Below are 21,793 nucleotides of genomic sequence, written 5' to 3'. Positions count from 1 at the left end.
ATAAAGAGAGAGAGACTAGCTAGCTAGCAAGAGTCTAGATAGCAAGCCATAGCCTTTCAGACACTGCTGGTCCTAGAAAGACAGTTCAAAAAAGGCACAGATCAGTTCACACACAGCCTTATATGTTGTTTCTACATCCCTCCCCCAGAGCACTGTGATTGGAAGGGAACTCAGGGAAAGATCACAGTCACTGGCCAGTTACAGATGTCAATATCAGAGCAGTCTTCTCCCCCCTCCCCTTCCCTCTTCCTGTTTCCTACAGGCCTGCCTTCTGAATCTCTACATTTTTCCAAATCTTTTCTGAATTGATTCAGAGGCTTCCGAATCAATTTGGGCCTTTTAATGGGTTTCCCAATTCAATTCGGGTACAGAGATTCAGCTGCTGAATCAGGCTGAATCTCCTCCAAATCAAATTGGCTACTGAAGCTTCACAGAGCCCTACGGTTCACCATTCATTACAGGATTTCACCCCATCTCCTCATCCTGAAGTATTCATCCAAGAGCCAGAAAAGACAGCATTTTTGGCAGTTTTGTGCTGAAGCAAGTAAGTATATTGCCAAAAGCTTTTATCTTTATCATGCTTCCAGAATAAGGACTCACCTCAAAAAATCACTTCAGTTTAATTGGAATTCTTTTCTACAACCTCCTCCACTACCTTATATCAACCCTTAATAGAGTAGGACGACTCATTCAGTTAAATTTAGGTATGAAACTGACTGCACAGAGCCTATTATGAATGTAATAGCATGCACAGCATGGACATCCCATCTGAAAATGGATGAAGATCTCAACCTGGCTTACGTACTTCTGTTGTAGAATATCTTTTTTAAAAAGCGGGAGCATTTAAATGAATGAAGTGACTTATTTCCTGTGTCTCAGTTTGTCTCGCATGGCTTTCTCACTCACACTTTAGCCATCTCTTTCATTCTTTAAGTCTCATCTATCTGCATGTGTATTTTTATCCTGGTGTGCCTCGTTTTCTGAAAAGGGTTGATGTTGCTACTCAGAACTTTTCAGGGTTCCTCTTTATTGTGGGGAAGTTACATACTCTCTGACAGAGCTGCCCTTCTATTCAGAGAGCAGAATGCTTTTGACAGCCTTACACATATTTTTATTTCTGAGGCATTTCTCTTTAAATCTCACCCTGCTATTCCTCATTATGGCTCCCAAATTCTGCTGATTTGAGACACCAAGGAGAAATTCCAAGAGCATTAAGGAAAATCTATTTCAGCAATAAAAGAGATGCGATCCTTTCTATTTCTCTGAGAGATACAGAAGGCGAGATGAGAAAGAACATTTTTTCCCTTGTGGGATTTACAAAAAAAAGAGGAGCTAATTCAACATTTTATATAATGACTCCAGCAGTCAAACTTCATGCTGTTACCTAATTTATACCGAGTTCTACCTAAATTCAAAATGTAAAAAAAAATAAAGTCCCGTCTAATTAATTAGCATTTCCCCCCTTAAATAACAAAAGGACTGAAATTTTCCTGATCTTCTATTCTTTTTTCTTTTGACTAAAAGAAAAATTCTTCCTCCTAATAAGACACCTATGACAAGCTCTAGGTTTCCCACTGTCAATTAAATTTATAACCATGTTCAAAACAAAAAACAGAAGCAAATCCCAAACACCATACAACCAACAACACATTTAAATTTCCCATCCCACCAGTTTTCAGAACAGCCCTATATTCAGTACCCTTGCACCTCCAGAAGTGCTATTTAAAAAAGCTGGAGTTTGTAGTGTATCTTGGGGTGCTCAAATACCATGATGATGAGAATGGGACACATTACAATACTGAATAAAGGTGGAAAAAATATTAGGTGATCTAGTTACTGTTTTAAGGAGACATGTTCTGTGGAACAACGGAAATTTTTCTACCAGTTTTAAGTGGAGCAGATTCTCTCATTTTACATGTTTCATGTAATAGGGTTTTTGTCATTTCCCTTGTCAGACTCCTTTCACCATTAAAAAAACCCCAAACACACACCTTTCTTGATATTAAGATTAAATGGCATTTTTCTTCCTCGTATGACTTCTAGGCTGGCAGATACAACACTAAAATGTTGATTTCATTTTTATAGACTTCATTGAGTTCATAGACATTAGGGCTGGAAGAGACCTCAGAAGATCAGAGTTCAGCCCCCTGCCCCGGTGGTGGGAAGTCAGCAGGGATCATAGGATCCCAGCAAGATAAACATCCAAATGTCTCTTGAAGGCATTCAAAGTATGTGCTTGAACCATCTCCGGCAGCAGTCTATTCCAAACCTTGGGGGCTCAGACAGTAAAGAAGTTCTTCCTTATGTCCAGCCTGAAATGGTCATGAAGGAGTTTGTGACCGTTTGACCTTGTCATCCCTTGGGGCACTCTAGTGAACAGACGTTCCCCCAGATCCTGGTGAACACCCCTGATAAACTTATAGGTGGCTATCAGATCGCCCCTGAGCCTGCGCTTTTCCAGGCTGAAGTGTCCCATGGCTCTCAGCCTGTCATCATAAGGTCTGTTTTTCTGACCTCTGATCATGCATGTGGCTCTCCTCTGCACTCTCTCAAGCTTCTCCACATCCTTTTTGATTGTGGAGCCCAAAACTGGATGCAATACTCCAGCTGCGGCCTCACCAAGGCTGAGTACAACAGGAGAATTATGTCCTGGGATTTGCTTGAGAAGCATCTATGGATGCAAGCCGGCATTTTGCTCACTTTACTACCTGCAGCATCACAATGAAGGCTTATGTTCGTCTTGTGGTCAATCATGACCCCCAAGTCCCTTTCATCTGTAGAGCTAACCAGTGTAGCACTGCCAAGCCTATAAGGATGCTGCAGGTTTTACTTCCTAAGGTGGAGAACCTTGCATTTTTTGGTGTTAAACACCATCAGGTTCTTGTCCACCCATTTCATGAGACTGTCAATATCTGCCTGGATCTCTCTCCTGTCCTCAGGTGTGGATGTTTTACCCCAGAGTTTGGTGTCATCAAACTTGGCCAGTCCACTTCTGATACCAATGTCCACATCATTAATGTAGGTGTTGAATAGTGTAGTCCCAAGGATAGAGCCTTGAGGGACCCCACTGGTCACAGAGCACCATGACGATTGACTTCCGTCAACCACCACCCTCTGGGTCCTACCACGGAGCTTAAAATACATAATTTTATATATTCTCTTCAAGAATATGCAGACTTTTGTTTCCCATTATTTATCATTTAGCTAAGCTATTAGCTATTTAGGTCGACATTAGTTAAAAAAAAATGTCAAAAACACAACTGCATCCATATTTGTCTACTTAACTAACTAGCCTTATGTTCAAAAGTGCCAACACTGCTCCAACTGGCTTTAATTTCCTCTTCTCACAGTACTTCATTACCTATTAGGAAAATCAGAGCTACCTGAATAGAAACTACTACTCTCAGTGCGAAGCAAATATTGTGAGAGGAACAAACCTACCCACTGTGGATTCATCCCCACATACAGAGGTATGCACTTACAGTGGCACAAATTTGTGCTGCTGTTTTACTGATGTGCATGGCCCGCTTCAGGCAAACTGCCTATTTTCTGCTTCTTCTTGCTCCCAGCATGCTGAAGGAGCCAGAGCAGACCTAAAGGAGGGGAGACACTCTGAACAACAGCTAGAGCATCTCCCTAGAGGACTCTGCCTCCATCTGCTCTGGTGCACACTCTTGGAGTATGCGCCGTGCTGCTTTTTTTTTTCCTGTGGTTTTTCTTGATATCATGAGTTCCCAGTATCAAATGTTATCACCATGCTGCAAATTTGAAATGTAGTGCATGGTTGCACATGCATCATGTACAGTTTGCAGCACCTCAACTAGGTTTGAGGCTTGGCAAACCGTATGTGTGTGCTTGTCTGGACATGCCCAATAAATTTAAAGCAAAGGATTACCAGCCAGAAGAGCTGGGTCCTGTGCTTGGCTCATGTATCAACCTCTTTTGATCCCTTGGATACTCACTGAAGGTTCTGAGTCACAGAAAGACATTCACTAAACGAGAATAGTTATACCTCCTGCTTTCTAGGGGGCTTGTAGAGTTTAATTCATTAGTCCATGAAGCCCCTTTGGAATCCTCCTGTGAAAGTAACTAACTATATAAAAATGCAATATATTATTGTCCTTAAGGCAAAAGTAGTTCATAGAACACACAAACATACACTGAGACATTCGGACTTATTTGGCTTCTTATTTGGAGCTCAAACATGTATTATTATAGTCAGGATCTCACCAGGAGCTTATAGGGCTTGATCCAGCCCTGTTGGACTCAATTGGCTATTTTCATCAAGCTTAATAGGAATTAGATTGGAGAGAAAATCATAAAGAAAGCCATCTCACTTCTAATACCTGTGTATTCAGTTCCAAATACTTTAGGTTATATATACTATCATCTCTCCACAAATTGCATGGAGTACAGATTGAGATGAAGCCGTTTACCTAGTTGTAATGATGGTCAGGTCTAGGGAAACAAAAAGGTAATAAAAATGTTTTGCTATAATAATGGGAATAAAAACCAAGGAGCTTTCTCTTGGACAAATCCTAGATGCATTCTTTCCCACTCTAGAATGGCTTGAGTTTCTTGTAGCACTGCCTCCAACTGAATAGAGAATTAAAAAAAGAAGTGTTATTTTGCAGAATTTCTCTGGTTGCTGTAAATATACTGGCTTCTATTAAAAGAAAAATCACCTTGAACTACAGTTGTAGGTACAATTCAAAGGAATCTTGCTCAAAGAATTCCGCTCTGTGAAACATGGTTCATTGAGTAACTAAGCTTAGAAACATTGCTAAAAAGCCTTTACCCGCCTTTTATGATATAGCAGATGCAGCCAAGTTCTCCCATTTTGTTAATCCTTCATGTTTTGCTTACACAGGACGTTTGTATTCTCATGACAGGGCCTCAATGATCTGAAAACATGCCATCCCTAATTTGAAGCAACTTTAATCTGGTTTCTAGTTCTAGTTCACTGTGCTTCCTGGCAACATTGTGGGCACGAGCCACTCTAGGTGATAACTATCACAGTACGAAGCAGGCTAAGTAGGTAAAGATCTTTAAGCATGTGGTAGATGTTTAACATGTATTAAATAATAAACACAAATAATTAATAGCATGTAATGTTTCCCCAACATTAGTGCCTTTTTTCATGCCAAGATATACAGCATCCTTTGCCAAAAGTTTGTCAGTTCAGCCTTGCAACATCTCTACCTTCAAGATGAAAGGCTTATTACTCTTCTTTTTATGGATGGTTAAGCTAAAGAATAGATTGGTCAAGCAACTTGCTTATTGCCATGTAATGTAGCAAGTCATGGCTGCATTAGTAAAAGAACTATGTATGCCTATGTCAACTCCCAGTGTACTTCCTTAACATAACCATGCTTCCCCTCATGCTTCCAAAATGGCGTGTGTATTTGCATAATACATATTGTGCTTTGCGCTAAGCCAGAACGCTCGTATTCATTTGAAAACAAAAGTATGTTCCTATGGAACTTTAGTGAGGATGTTTAAACATTTTCTATTTATATTTCCTATTCTAGAGTACCAGGAACATAGAAAATCCTTGTGATGTTAGCTAATTAACACAGCAGCACTTTCCTGTTTTATTAATCTGTACAATTATTTTTTAATAACCAGGCAAAAGATGTGTGGCTGATTTGTTACTTCAGTCAGATTGTAACATCTGTATGCCCAGCAAAAATAACCATCTGAACCATTTATTGAACATGTAACATTAGTGCAGTGTCTTGGTTTAGTAACCCAAATCCATGACAGGGCTTAATCAAATGCTGTATACCAGTTGATTGCAACACCCAGGTTTCCAATTCATCTAGGCTAAGTACAGATGATCAAAAAGCCCCTGGCAGAAGTACTGTAACTTATCACACTTTACTCAAAGCATGACATTTTAGAGAAGGAGCCACCCAAACTGACGTTCACTTTCAGTGACGGGGCTCACAGCCTGCCTGCACTGGGGGCCCTCCCACATGCCTCCAGGAGACTGCCAGAGTGCCATCTTTCTCCAGCCTCATCCCTCTGCCAGCTGGTGTCAAGGAAGGTAAAGGAACTTTAACTATGTATTGTTTTTCTAGCTCCTGTCACTAGGAGGTGGGGGAGAAGAGGCGAGAAACAAAGCCCCCCGCCATTATGATCCCCCCACAACTTGCTGGCTGGGGTCTTAGGGTAGCAGGCCACCAGGGCATGGAGGGGGCTCCCTTCCCTCCCCCCAGCCTCCTAATAGTTGCAGCCAAATGGTGCAGTGCAGCACTGCCTGGCCAGGGCTGCTGCTGAAACACATACCCCAGAGCGTTTTCCCTGCCCCACCACTGGCAAGCAGCCATCTGCCACAGGGCTGGGGCAGCTGCCAGAAGAGAGACCCCCGACTCCTTCCCCTGCACCACGACACCTCCAGCCGGGCTGTGGTGCATCTGAGGACTGGGGCGGCTGTGGGGACTGAAACCCCCTTCTCTCATCACCCCCCACCCTGCCAGGCTGCACACATAGCTGGGATCAGAGGCTGTCACTGACTCAGGCCAGGCTGGCCTGGCACTCAGGAAGAATGAACAAGCTCTGCCTGAGGCTAGAGCACAGCCCTGTGCAACACTGCCTGGGATGGCGGGGATCGCGCTCTAAGTCAACCTTCAATAGGGTCTGGCACAGACAGTCGATAAAGCACTCTACCAGAAAGCACTTTATGTTGGTACACATCCATCAGGGTCAACTTAGAACTGGATCCACCATTTTTAAAGCACTATGTGCCACGAACGTCTATTCCATTGTGGCTGTAAAGCACTTCCTACGCATGTAAAGAGCATGAAGTGTAACATTGCTACCTATCCCTAGATTGTTAACCTAGTTTTGGTGCCAAGCATTAGTCTCAGAAACAGTAACAGATATAAGTTAATCTGGAAAAGTCCTACAATGTATTAGGAAAAAACAAGGCTTAAATTGAAGTTATGTGGAAAAGCTAACCTGTTTCAAAAATAGCCTAGACAACCAATTGTCATTATGTTGACATACCCAAAAAATTAAGCTTGACACAGTGCACATCTACATGTGTGTTTTAATGCACATTTGCTTATTTTAATGTGCATTATAGCATCAGTTTTTTTAAAAAAAGGCATTTTTACATGTGCTTCCAGATGCAATGCCAGGCACTTTAATTAGCGAGGTGTACTAATTAAAAGCACCCATGTGTCACGTGTATCAGTGTTGCCACACACCATCACATTGAAAAAATGGTGGCAGGATGCTTTGAACTAAAGCTAATCGGACATGTTTTATTTCAAAGTGCACAGCTGCCATTTTGTCAGCGTAGAGGCGCACAATGACACTGATACATGTAATGTGCAAAGCTGCTGAAGCACATCAATTTCTGTGCTCCAACAGACTCAATTAATCAATTAATTGAGTCTGCTCTGATGCTTTAGATCTCCAAGCTCATCATAGCTGGCTCCTCACATGTGCATAGGAGCCCAAAGTGTGCTTTTGCTAATGTGCATTAAAATAGGCTAACACGCATTAAATCATCACTAAAAACTGTGTGCGCCTGTACACGAGCATGGAGGCTGCTCTGACATGCTGTAATTTCAGTGTGTTGGAGCAAACTCAATTGACTGAGCCTGCTGGAGTGTGGTAATTACCATGCTTCAGCAGCCTCCCGCATCTCGTATATCAGTGTCCCTGTACTAAAAAATGGCAGCAGGGGAAATTAAACTGAAGCTCATTGAATGAGCTTTAGTTCAAGCACTCCCACAGCCATTAAGTCTGTTAATACATGTGCTGACGCATCCACATTAGCAAAGAACATCAGTATCATAGCTAGAGATGGAACTTGAGTTTTACTCCAATATATTGCCTAGTTAAGATCCTGCTTCTTGCCTTTTTATGAAATTCAACTTGATTCAAATATTCTCACAGTTAAAGATACAAACTAGTCTGTTTTAACCTTCAAACACTTTATCATTAGACATTTCCTGGGTTATAACAAAAATAAAGAGCTTTTGAGTATCTAGTTGCCAGTTTTAATCCATATCCATGGCCAATACAAGCAAGAACAATCTGTTTAGTTGTGTTTTTTTTTGTTTTTTTTTGAAGCAATAAAACTCTTATTCTTGAGCAGAGGGCCTGCAGCCCACAAAGAGACTGGATCCAGACTGTAGAGTTCTGATCCAGTCCACATTTTATTAATATTGCACCAATTCCCAGCTGTCTGATTTGGCCCACATTCTGCATTTTACAAATAGCACACTGATCCCTTCTGGCCCATTGTTCCCGTTATGTACAGAGAATTGCTCGTCTCCTCCCTACAGCCTTTGGTCACAGTCATTGCTGAATAAGCCACTCCAAATTCTTGCTTACCATTTTTTTTTTCGCAGCACATTTTTTGGCTGAGGCTGCGTTAGGGAGGTGAATGAGCAGCCCTGACACGCACATAGCTGGGACAGCTGGAGCAGCTGGAGGGGAATGATGGCTTGCAGCACTGGCTGGGTTACAAGCTGTGGCCCGCCATTAGTAAAAGGTTGCCAATTTTACAAGCAACAAATGTGTTTTATAAGTAAACAAATTGTTCAATCTGTGTCAAGGAGGAACGGAATCTGATTATTTTATTTTTTAATGACTATCTTCAACCTCAAAATAAGTAAGCATATCCTCATTGCAGTACAAATAATTTGGAATTTACTGCATCTAGTTTTGTTCCATGAATCTTTAAAATCAAAAATACATAAAACTTATTAGGAAAAGAACAATATAGACTGGCATAGATGTCTGTGATCTTCAACTTCTGGTTTTAATATAGATAATGGCAAAGTTGTAATTTCTTTTGGAACACTAACTGGAAATCCTAGCTTTCTGAAAGCTTTAGTAGAATCTCAGAGAGAGGAACATGAGCACTGATGTAGTTAACCAAACTACTGCTTAATTGGAGAGTTGCTCAATATCCCTCATCCCAACCATTGTAAATTAAAATTTATGAATATTGAAACTATTGTAAAAAAGGATCAAATTTTATATCTTTCAAAATAATTTCAAGTAGTCCCTCAGGATTCAATATTCCATTTCTAAACAAAAAAATTCTGTTTTCCTGAGGAAAAATACTTTGAATTTTGAAATTTGAATGAACTTACTGTGAAGTGTTAGAAACAGAAGATCAAAACCAAATTTAAATACTCTAACCCAATCTGAATATGTTTTCAGATTTTCAGTTCCCAAAAATATTTTACAATTTGACATTTCACTCTAAACCAATGACTGAACACTGAGATTCATTTTTTGATTTACTGTAACCTGACTCCTGAATTTCTTCCTAGACACAACAGATATTAATGACTCCCCTCCCTTTTGATGGATCTTGGTCTCCCAATAATCAACTTATTTTCGTCTGCTACTTGTTTGTTTGCTACCCCTGGGAATTTGTCTCCCCACCTCCAAATTCACAGCTCTTATCTTGGTTCTTAACATTCACTGTACTTGCTTCTCTCCTCAGAACATATGAAGAATGCCTTGGATTCAAAAGGTTGTCTAACTTTATTCTAACCATGCAGTATGTCCAAAAAGAGATATCATCTGTAGAAATACTTGCCTCTCAAATAATTCCTGTACCAGCACAGCTGCAACATCACACTAACACTACCATAAGTAATGTGATTCAAGCCACCAGTGTGGGTAAAAGTGCTGCCATATGACCCACACTGAATATATTGGGAACATAAAGTAAAGCTATGCATTATTTGCTATAAGTATATTCAACAAAATAAAGTTTGCTTAGATTCTAATAAGCACATTCAACACAGTCATGTATCTTACAATCACCTCCTGCAGAATGAGTTGGAAGGCATACTGAGCATGAGCCAAGACTCAAAGTAAAATTCTCCACTCCTGAAATCTATGTTAAAATTGCCTTGTTTTCTATGCCTGTCTCTGTCTCACTATACAACTATTGGAGACATTTCAGATCCCTATCACAGTTTTCTTTTTTCTAAAATGAAATTAAGATTTACAATTTGTACTTTGCATAAGGATAAAATGAGCAGTAATTCATTAATGCTTTAAAATACTTTTGAGAGCATTAGGTAAAAGGGATACATTTTTGTCTAAGTATTATGCTGACTAGCTCAACAGTATGTTTTACCTGAAATCCTAAAACATTTTTTTTCCAAATGCTGTTTCTCATAAGCATAATAAAGAAGATTTAGCAAACGTACAGAATTTTTTATCTTCAAGCTGTAAGTAATTTTGAGTTCTCTAAGTATTTAAAACTGCACTCTAGTATATAAGCATGGCATTATTAGGCATTGCTATTACTACATTAGGACATCTCAGGCAAAATTGGGAGCAACAGTATCAGAAGTAGTAACGAAGTTTGCTCTGCCTCAGTTTGAAGTACCCTTGTTACTGCTTTTTTGACATGTTGAGAACTTGCAGCTCCTAATGATGTGAGAGTCCCTGCTGGGTTACTGCTCTCTAGTCCCGGTTGAAGAAGGTTGTGCGAGTGAGATGCTTGAGTAATTTTGGGGGCACTTCTGCAAAGGAAAGCATTTTGCAAAACCATGTTTTTATATTTGGATCTCCAGGTTTGGGTTTTTTTGCCCATTCTCACTAACTGCTGCTCATAGATTATTTCTCAGTAAATCTTGGATTGAGGCTTTGCGACAGTCTCTAGTCAGTATTATTGGCTATGTTTTAATCATATAGGCTCATCACCAATGATCTGGGGGAAAAAAGAATTTAAGGTAAAGGAACTTTAACTATGTATTGTTTTTCATGTGCAGTAATACATAAATTCAGAGCTGTATTTATTAATTACCTAAATTTCCATCCAGTTGGTTAGTTGGCTTCTGATGGTCAGGATCTTCATACAGAAAAAAAGCTGAACCATGAATTCTTTTCAAGTCTGGTGCAGTGTCGTAAAAGCTGTTTACAAGATAACAGCTTGCAAAGATGGAGGTGAGGGATTTGCCTGCTGCAGATAAAGATAATTTCTATAGAACTACATATGCAGTTGTCCCCATCTGAGCATAGAAACAGAAAGCAGCAGAAGTATATGAGCCAGCACTAATTTTTAAATATTTGGGAGAAACTTGATCAAATATTTGTATGTGGCCATGCCCCCAATTATGTCAATATGTTGTGCTAAGTTCTAGATCTATCTTAGTGGTGCCAATATCCTCTCTTTGGGCACACTTTGCCATCAGGTTTTCTGGAGAGTTCACTCAGTTAGGGTGAGTTTTTCAATCCTCTGCTAGTAGTCTCCCCTTGTGCTTGATACTGAACCTACAATACCTGCAAATTTCTGAGTGGATGATGGCTTTGTTAGGGAGACTGAATTTAAATAGTCTTTGTTTATAGACTGTTTTTGTTGACTTTGAGTGGTGATTTCTTTTGTTTTTAATAACTACAGCTATGGAGGCTGGTGTGAGGGGAAGGGTTAGCAGTTCTCTGAGATTTTTGTTTGTTTCTCCAAGTGTCAAAAGGTTCTCAGATTCTAAAAGCAAAGCAGAGCTCTTTTCAGGGCATCTTGGATATCTGTGTACCTTAAAGGGAATGCCCTTCTGCAAGCGGAAACTTTTATCTTGGGAAATGAAAGCTACTTTGTTTGATGCTAAAGATGATATTGAAGAACAAAATGAGAGTTATAACGGAGAGGTGTGAGGCAGAAGCTGATTGGGGCCTAATTTGGGGCAGCACTCTGGCTGGTGGATGTCCTCATATTTTTGAGACTTCTGCTTTGCAAAATTTGCTGTGAATAATTACTCCAATGTACAAATGGAGAGACTTAAGCAAGTCAGGGTGGGAGCAATCACAAGGGCTTGATCCTGCAGCTGTTAATCATACATGTAGCCTAGCTGAAGGCAGCATTGAAGTATGGCTTTGAGATTCAATAGGATCAGTACACACACACATACACAATTAGTCTCAGAACTGTACTAGGCTCAGCATTACAGCATGAGTGTCCTGATTCTAATCAGTACAGTGTAATTGTACTATGCAAATGAATACAATCTGAAAGCCTTTTTTATTTATGTACTTGGAATCAGTAAGATGAGAAAGAGTCCTCTGGGAAAACAAACCCATATTATTCACAGCTTCAGATAAATGGTAGAGTTGTTTGTACCAATTGGGAAGTTTCCAAATGAAACTTTCGCCTGCCTCTGCAAACCTACTGTAGACTTACAAAGGTTAGATTTTTGTTTTTTCCTTTCCACATCTAGGTTTCCTCTGACTGCAAGGAAGTCACTGCCCAAATATCACAAGGATGTATTTGTTGTTGTCTGATGTACAGCAGAACTCAAAGGTGCGTAATCCTTTATGCCTACAGCATAATCAATTCTTTAATCAATCAATCCAATCAATCAGTACCTCAATCCTTTATGCATACAGCAGTCTGCGTATCTATTAAATGCTGCATGGATGCTTTTAGAATTGGCAGGCCAGTTTTTGTATATTACCAAATATTGCAAAGGAAAGAATTACATTTATCTGGTTTGTGGACATTTTTAATTGCAAATTAATTAGCTCCATCTGGCCCACAATTTTCCACTTAGCAGATAATAGCTTTTGAAACTTGTGTTGTTTCTGACATGGGTAGGCAAGTACTGAAGACTGCAATTTTTGGCACATGTTATATTCTATGCTTAAATAAAAGTGGGCTATGACCAGCCAGGTCTAAATTGAGCTACTTTTTCTCAGTGCCATAACCTAAAATTCATTTATTACTTATTGCCTTTGCTGGTATTGACTGATAAATAATTTTTAAAGCTAGTAATTTTATTTTTTTCAACTTAAAATTGACTATTTGAATAAGCTCTCTCCAGTTGTGTTTTCCTATTGATTAAATATCTTTGCTACACTACCTAATATAAATGGATTTTTTTTTAAGTCTCCATTGCTTGACCATACATACCTCACTGTATAAACATCAGGCCATATGAGAAAACCAAAAGCCTTGCAACTGCCATATCTACAACAGAGTAAAACTTCTAAACTGAGGGAAACAAAGTTTCTAGAAAAGAGAGAGGGATTTTCCTTTGGCTTAGAAATATACTGTTCTTTAAAGGCACAGAGACAAATTCAGACTAAAGGTAAATCAAGCTCAGGTCACAAGCCAGATTTGCTATAGATAGCTGCTTTGCAAATGTGCTGAGACCCAATTCAGTATCAGTGTCAGAGTTATTCTCCAGTTGTATATTCATGAATGTACTTTGCTCTTTTATTTCTTGTGAAACAATTCCTTTTATGGCATGTGTGGCACTTTGATTATTATGCTAGACACTTTGCCTTGTATTGTGATTGCTTCCATATTTATTGGGGAAAAAAATAATCTAGTCTCTACCTTAGTGCCCTCTGTCTTTAGATCCAAGTGTGCGTTATTTTTAAGATGCACAGTAGTTCTTTGAAAGCAAACTATTTTTTTTTTTTTAAATGGAAGTCTATCACACACAAGTCAATTTATCTTACCTGGCAGCTTGCTTCTTTTAAAGGAAATGTTTTTTTTTTTTTTTTTCAAAAATGCCACTCTTTCCAAGACCAAAATATTGTTTTAATGTCATTGTCTGGTGTTTTGCAGTATTTCCCTCTCCCCCCTAGAATATGTTGTAAAACTCCACTGCCTCTGGGTCTGGCACATGTAGCATTGCAGAGGGTTTTGGTTGGGTGCAATTCCAACATAATGTTAAAAACATGGATAAGCAGACTGACAAGCCAAATTCCAAATAACCAAATAATAAATAGTAAATATTTAATAACTATTTTCAGACACAAGATCTAAATGCCTGCGTGTGTTAGTCCTCTGGCATTGCTGTGATAGTTTGTGTATTAGAAGACAAGAATGATGAGTAGAAAGTTCCCCCAAATGCTCGAGTATGAATACAACAGCTCTACCCTCTTTCTTTTTTTCTACAATACCCATCGCTTTCAGAAAAGGTTGGATTTGCCTCCAGTCCAGGCAGCTGCTCTTACAGAATGAAGGATTAAAGATGGCTTCATTTCTTCCTCCTCTGTAAAGACTTAGGGTGCATACATCCATCTGCTGCATCAATTCTATAAATCATGTAGCTTATTTTAAGCTTCATGATAGTTGCTTGGAACTGGCATTTACTGGTGTTGGAAGCCACACCAGGAACCTGGTGCGAGTAACTTGGTGTTGTGGGAGGGGCGGGATTTTCTATCACAGAGTAGAAAGGTTATAAATCTAAAAAAAAAAAAAAAACAACCTAGTTAAGGTGGAAGGCAGGAATAGTAGGCGTTCTGGGGCTGGGACAGGTGGCTGGGTTTTCCCAGCCCCATAACTACACTCCAAATGCATACAGATACTCACTGGATCAGATTAATTCATTCCTAATTTGAGTTAGTTCACCTACTTGAGTGAACTAATTTAGATCAAGCCCGCCATTTTTGGCTTGATCTAAATCCCCTCCCTAAATGTGTGGGCAGATCAGCATTTAGATTGACCAAACCCTGCTTAAGTCAATCTAAAATATAATGACTGCACGTACCCTTGGATTCTTTCTAACTATATTATACTATATAAACATGATCGGGGTTCCAGAATATCAGCTGGCCCCCCAAGTTAGGTTGAGGCTACAAAGATGAAAAGTCTCCAGTATACCCTGAAAGGACTGATTGCTGTTATAATTAGTTTCTCATTTTTTGTTTCTCAAAGATAGATTGATGTTAGACTGATTAGGCAAGTACCCATATCATAAAACCTACCCCTCACAGTTGGCTCTGCTTAATTACTTTAAGGTCAGTCTCCACAGTATGACCAAAGCTAAAATGATCAAGGTGAATTAACTTCCCCCCCAGGTTTGAAGAAATTACTTCTCCGAGTCAGGGATGAGTACACTCTGGGAAACCCTGCAGAATGGTTTCTGATACTGTACATTAGCTCTAGAATATGAACCCTAATAAGCGACCTCTCTGTAAACCTGAATATGTAATGAAGTAGAACCAAGAGCATTCATATCCAAGTAGTTTGTAACTCACTTAATTCACAGTGGGTTGCAGAATTAAGGACTAGTCATTCAGCTATTTGCTGCAGCTTTTACAGTAAGAGTACTGCTCTTAACAGCTGGAGTTTAGGAGTTATACGAAGTAGCCGACTGGAGAAGTGGTGTTCTTCGAAATTAAAACTAAGGCAAAAAAAACTAGAGTGCCTCTGTGGTCCCATGCAGCCATTTAGTGCAACTCTACATACTGCAAATTAATTCACAAAGACAGCTTCATGGTAGGGGGCTAGGGGTTAGGAATCTAACCCAGAAGAGCATCTGGTTTCTACTGTGTAATTTCTGAGAGTATTTAAGGATTAGAGTATTCTTGGGATTAGAGACAACAGCCTAGACATGCCTCCATTTTTTAACATGAAAAGTGATTTGTTCTCTCAGTTACTGTAGTTGTGCATTGGGTTACAGGAATTAGAGAATATTCCTGTATGTCATATTTGACCTTATTAAATACAGTTGAAGTGGTTACAGTTCAGCACGACTGCCCTGCAGTCCAAGTTTAGCAGCATCAGATGACAATGTCCTACTATCCTTTAACATGAAGCATCTCTAGTACCACTTAAGAAAACCTCAGCAACCTCTTTAGCAGAAGTGCCGTAAGTTAGCCCTGCTCCCTCCTGAAGTACTGCTTCGATCCCCATGTACCCAAACTGCTGCTCTGCTATACATTTCCTTCATAACTTGTTGTGTGCCACACACAGAAGGTGCCCATGCCACTGCATCATGTGTGCTGCACATTGGCCACCTCAGCACTAAAGACTAATGACCTAGACCAGTTTGCAAAGTTCTGGCTTGTCTCTCTCCACCACTGCCATCTTCAGTATAAACAACAGACCTGCTGAAGTGTGCATGCGACTGTCTCCCTCCAGTGGAGGCGGCTTGCAAAAAACCCAAACTTGAATGCAACTAGCAGCTGATGCATATTTCCTATTCCTTTCATTTGATAGATATCCTGCTTTTCTTCAGCAGAAGGTTCATTATTTTCTTTCCCATGTTACATGTGTGGTCTTCTGCATCTTTGATATGTGTACAGTTTTGGATAGTAGCAAAAGTACAAAAGTATTACAGAATAAAAATGAATCAACTCTCGCTAGTGATACTCACACTTTTACTCATCTGTACTGTTTGTGCACACAGTTTATGCAACCAGGGACAGATTCTGCTTTACCTATGAGGGGTTTCGATAGATTTAGGAGCCTGTGTGCAATTCTATTCCATCCTGCTCAGGTACATGAAAAAACAAACAGTCAAGGAAAACTGTAAGTGGGTCCATGGGAGGATCTAGGATTGTGAGAAGAAAGGTGCAGATGGGGTAATGCAGCATAACACATATTTCTATCCAATTAAGAGTCAACTAGAAGCTTTACTAAAAAGTTTGGGGTGTAGGGCTATATTATTTGGTTTAAGATTGAAGCAAAAACAAATATAGCTTTATTGGAATGTGCATTAATTTTTATATATAAAAATTAACTAGGCAAAAATACTCAAAAAGGTACTGTTTCATTAGTTCTGTAATCATTGCAGTTATGAAACTGAAAAAGAAATCTGTAAGACAAAAATTTAGTTTTCTTGATCATTTTGACAGTGCATCCAATATTTGAAGGCGGTTTTCAAACCCAAGTTAATATTCACTTGAGTTAATGTTTTTAGCTAGAGTTAAAAACAGTCTGCTGGGCTGTGAATAGGAACTGCATTACCAAGAGCAGCAAGCAGACAGTAGAACTGCAGAAGGAAGAACAGCTTGCTTAGTGGAACATTGAGACTATTCAAAAAGAGGAAGGGCCATTAACACCTGTGAAATTAAGAGTTTAGAAGGGAACAGGTAGATTATGAGCTATGAAGTCAATCAATTCCTTCACTGCTGCCTGAATAGAAGTGCTACTGTCACTATCAGGCAGTTGTTTTTAAAGTCTGGGCAAACAGGAATCAAAGGGAGATGCACATGTACCACTGCACCATCCCTGGATCCACCCTTATGTGGCTCCTTCTTCCCCTCGTGGTTTTTCTGTGACTCAGTCTTCAGAGAAAGATAAAACTATGCAAATATAATAAAAAGTAGATGCATTCATGAATATTAAGGACTTTAACAGGATGGAACAGTCTTGCTCTTTGGTATCCAATAGGTGAAGTAAACTTTGGTCTTCAGTGTTCACAACGTTCTGAACTTGAGTTCCTTATTAGTCACAAGTAGCACATTTCCGTCACATACAAGGTGGCATTGCTCGATACAGATAAGTAGCATTTTTCAACCTCTCACTAGAATCCTGGCACAGAAGCAATTAAAGTAGCCAAATGAAGCAAGGGCAGTAGACTTTTACCACTAGAAGTTTCCCTGCATTTCATACTAATGCAATTAACAGAGGTCAATTTAAGTGCTGCACCATGTCAATAAGTCAGTCTCCCTGTTTTACTAGGAATAATACTTATAATAGCACTAATTCAGAAAGGAAAGGTATAAAATATTCTAAACTCTTCTTAATCCCATCCACCTGCAAGATTCAAAGCCCTAGTAGCTTCATTCAGGACCCCCTCCTGTTCATAAGAATTACATTCCTCCACTCGAAGAATAGTGGAAATGCCAGATAAGTGATCAAGCCCAAATGAGCAGCTTGAATTTCAAAACATGTATTGACTACTTGTAGCAAGCCATTTATAATAAAAAGGACAGTGAGCAAATTCTGGTGTAATGGCATGTCTGCAGATATTCATTCTGCAAGCAGAAAGCAGCGACATCTGTCCAGTAAGTGCTCACTGCAAATGATTTCTTCAGTTATAACCGCAGGTTACCAGCAAAATGGTGCTATCCAGTTCCTTTATTTATTTAAATTTGGCAGGGCAGGGTGTTACAATTGTAGAATTATACAAGTGTACATAGTTCTTAAAATAAAGAAAGAGGAACTTGAAGTATGTCTCTAATCGGTGGACAAATAAAGGAAGACAAATTTCAGTCTAGGGCACAGTATGTATAAAGATAATGAGTCAGACATTCTGTTATTGTTAAATCTTGTTACTTATATTTTAAAATAAAACTATGCCCTGGGCATGCCATTGATGACAAATCACAACATCTTACTGCTAAGTTCTAGCTTCTCTTCCCCATCTAACCATTGTGTTGCTTTCCTCTCCCCTCCCCCAGTGCCTTGTGTGAAATTAAGCCCTGGATCCTGCAATTTGCAGGATCTGGGCCTTAAATTAAAAGGAGTTATCACCTCCTATCTATACCATGAAGCATCTACCAACTTTCTGGTTGCTGTAACACCAGATTTTTAAGGTTAAGGGGAAAGAAAGTGCGCTTGCCATCAGAGGTGAAAAAACTGTTTTAGAATAGCTTCAGGAACATTTGCCTTTCCATAATATATTAAAAACAAAAAGACACCAACACTATTCCCAGGTGTACAGTTTGATGCAGCTCTTTCTGAAAAATACATTTTGATTGACTTCTGGTTAATTCCCCCCCTCCCCCTTGGCTTTTTTGTGTGAATATATATCAGTCTGTAAGCATGGGGGTTGCCTATACAGCAGAATACCTCTCCATGTGTACAGTTAGCAGCCCCAAATTTCTGTCATAAAAGTGACAGTGGAAAAGCAGTATTTCTCAGTTCCCACTGGCATCCTCAAACTTTTATTGAAGTTCCTGCTAAGTTTTATTACAAAGGCCCCTTTTCTTTCTAGTTTTAATCTGCAGCTCCACTTCAGTCTGCAGGTAATATTTAGTTGTCTTTATCATAGTTCTGCTCTTCTACCTCCTGGACTTTGCAAAGACTCCAGTCTTTTCTACAGAGAGATTGTTATTGCCAAAAGAGATAGCATAAGAGACTTATGGGTATTGCATCTTCTTTGAAACTTTACTTCTTCAGCCCTCTTAATACCCATGACTGAATGGATAAGTAGTTTAGCATGTCTCACGTAGTAATTATATTCCCAACTAGCCCTTTAGATGTACTGTATGCACTTGCACTATGTGTTTGGCAATTAAACAATAAAAAACTAACAGGCATGGTCTGACCAGGTTTTGAGGCTAGGATTTTTCAAGGAGCTTAAGGAATTCAGGCATCTAAACCCATTTATATCTAATGAAAATTCAATGTTCAGGTCTGCAGCAGCTTTATAAGTCATGCTCTTCATGGTCAGTGCTCCACATTGCCAGCCTCTCACATCTCACTTTAAACCAGTTCCATGTTAGAGTTAGTGATGCTGGCACTGAAATACATGGAAATTATTGTGATTCAACTACCAAGTATATGGAACAAAATATTAAAATTTTTCACCAGAGTCAATGGATAGAAACCTCAAGGTTAAGCACAGATTGGTTGTCTGTGTGAGGCTGCAGTCCTTCATTAAAACTACAAACACATATCCAGGATCAGCTTTGTGTATGTATCTTTAGGAAGAGATGAGCACAATGCTCAAGAGCTTCATCTTTCCAAATTGAGATAGTTCAAGATGCCAGATGTAATGGAAAAAGTTATCATGAATTTTCTGGCATATGCTATATATTAAAGAGGTGTTCTCCCAGGCCATATAACGGCACTCTTTGTTGTCCTTAAGCTGCCCAGAGGCTGACTTCCTGTAGCATGCTTGGGAAGTGCCCAGGGTAAGATGCATACCATTATACAAATCTATGTAAACTCATGGCAAGCTACGGAGCCCATTGTTTCAGCTAGGTATAAAGCCATAAATTCAGGGTCTGTTTCAAGAGGCAGAAAGCCTCTGAAGCCAAAGTGAGGTCAAAAATGCCCAGAAAAAGCCAGCATAGTATTCCTTTTGCATAAAGGAACTCTTTACTTGTGGAAAGCTGACAAAGCTGCCCTCTCATCCCTTGATACAAGACATGTTGAGGCATTCTGGAAGTAGAATGGGGTAGTAGAGTACTAGTCCGTTTTGATGCATTCTCAACTAACAGACATTTCATTTTTTACTTTAGACTAATAGCAAAGTTAGAGGTAACCTATTGTTTTAGCTTCTGATGGGGCCTGGCAGCCTTAGAGATCAGAACTAGTTCCCTACAGCGGACACTCTCCCCAGTGTCCAAGCACAGTAAATATGGAAAGGACTGCAGTCTTACAGATCAGCAGGGAGACAGCGTGGTATGTCCAAGGGCTATTATGGAAGCTTTTGAAAAGAACAGAAAGAAGGTAAGGCAGGGGACCACCTAAGGGACTATTTGGTTCAGAGAGATATGCAGTCTCATAGGCAATAACAAGCAGGGAGGCTTTTTAACATCACTGGCAGAACAGTATGAACAGTTCAATGAGAAAGAGCAGAAAAAAAAAAGGCAGATGGGAAGAGTTGTGAATGGGTTTGAAGGTGAAAACAAAAATTCTTGAACATGATAGTGGAAACAGAATCCATCATCTATCTGAAAAAAATAAAATAAAATAAGAAAAGATAAAAGGACTGACAGGGAAGAGTCATCTTGGCAGGCGCATTTTGTACAGACTGGAGCATGAGACAGGTGTCAAAGCAGTCAGCTGAGGTAGAGATGACAGTAATCAGGGCTGGAGATGAAGTCTGGGACAAGTAAGTGGTACCCATAGTTGGACATTTTTCTTTGTTACATATTCCTCTTTAAGGTCTTTAACATCAGCTGGGTTTTAAAATTTGGCTCCTGGAATTGCTCCATTTTCAAATTTAAATAAAAATGCTTCCTGCTGTCAACTTCAGAAAGGCAGTTTGGTACAAAAATCTGTGCAGTCCAGGTGTGTAGGTTGTTTAAAGAGCCACTAAATAACTTATCCCATCACCAGCAAAACACAAAATGCCCTAGAAATTATTAAAAAAACAAAAACAACAACTTATTTTTATTATTTGTTATTTATTTATTTAATTTATTTAAGTAAGGAAGATGATGAGTTTCCTTGTTTTGAAACCAAGGGGTCTTTGGGCAACTCTTACATTTCCCTCTTATTCCCCACAAACAAATCAGAGGCTCTCAAACACTTTTAGAAGTAAAGAAATAGACTGTGGAAACATTTCACTGAATTCAAAGAGGCGTTAAAGAAAATTACATTCAGATAGGACAAGGCAACCTAGATGTCCCCATCAGTAGCTGTAGCTAGCTGCCCAAGGCAAGTCTAGAGCTGCCACATAGCTGCCTGCAGACCTCAGACAAGAAGCCAGATGCCACCAAGAGAGAGGGAGTGGGGGAAGGGAAGAAATACTCGGGCTGCCTCTTTCCAAGGCCGACATCCGAGAAAGAAACATCAGTATAATCTGCATCAGCTTTGCTTTGCCTATAGGAGCAAAGGTAGGAGAAAGGAGACAAAGCATTGAGGGAGACAGATGGGAGCCTCAAGAGAAGTACAGTCTCTATGAATAGCTCCTGAACATGTGGGTCATCTCTGGGTTAGGAAAGCAACTGAAAAAAAAAAAAAAAAAGTGTCACCTTGTCACCATCTGCAGTCATCACATACTGTTAAAGATAGAAGATAGCTTTTTGTACCCATTCACAGTAGACCAGCTCCCCCTCAAGGGAGAATGCAATATTTACTTACTGTCACTTTATTTTCTGTCCTAGGTCTTTATTAGATTTTAGTGTCGTTGACTTTTTGTTCTCTACAGTGGCTTTCTACCCTAATTTAGAACTCCTATGATCCCATTGCCATACAGCTCAACTCATATTTTTGAGTAAGAAACATTAGCTTCAGGGAATAATTATGAACAAGAGGACATTTGCACAGAAGCAGTTTACTCTACTAGGAAATAACTTGATATTGTGATAGCTTGGGGTCGTGGCAATAGCAACGTTGAGAAGAAGTCAAACCCATTAAGGTTCGGTTTTCATTCTACCATTGACTTGC

General features: G+C 39.5%; 1 long non-coding RNA gene across 1 annotated transcript in view; it reads left to right on the top strand.

The window, feature by feature from the left end:
* The first annotated feature begins 370 nt into the window (after positions 1-370).
* Positions 371-21,793, top strand: part of LOC112547918 — a 139,391-nt gene continuing 117,968 nt past the window's right edge. Inside the window, exons 1-2 of the long non-coding RNA XR_003091701.1 lie at positions 371-544; positions 12,204-12,286. This is a non-coding gene — a long non-coding RNA (uncharacterized LOC112547918). The remainder of the gene's footprint in view (positions 545-12,203; positions 12,287-21,793) is intronic.

The sequence above is a fragment of the Alligator sinensis genome, unplaced genomic scaffold (genome assembly GCF_000455745.1).
Source record: "Alligator sinensis unplaced genomic scaffold, ASM45574v1 scaffold549_1, whole genome shotgun sequence".
Taxonomy (NCBI): domain Eukaryota; kingdom Metazoa; phylum Chordata; order Crocodylia; family Alligatoridae; genus Alligator; species Alligator sinensis.
This window is presented reverse-complemented; position numbering and strand designations above follow the sequence as displayed.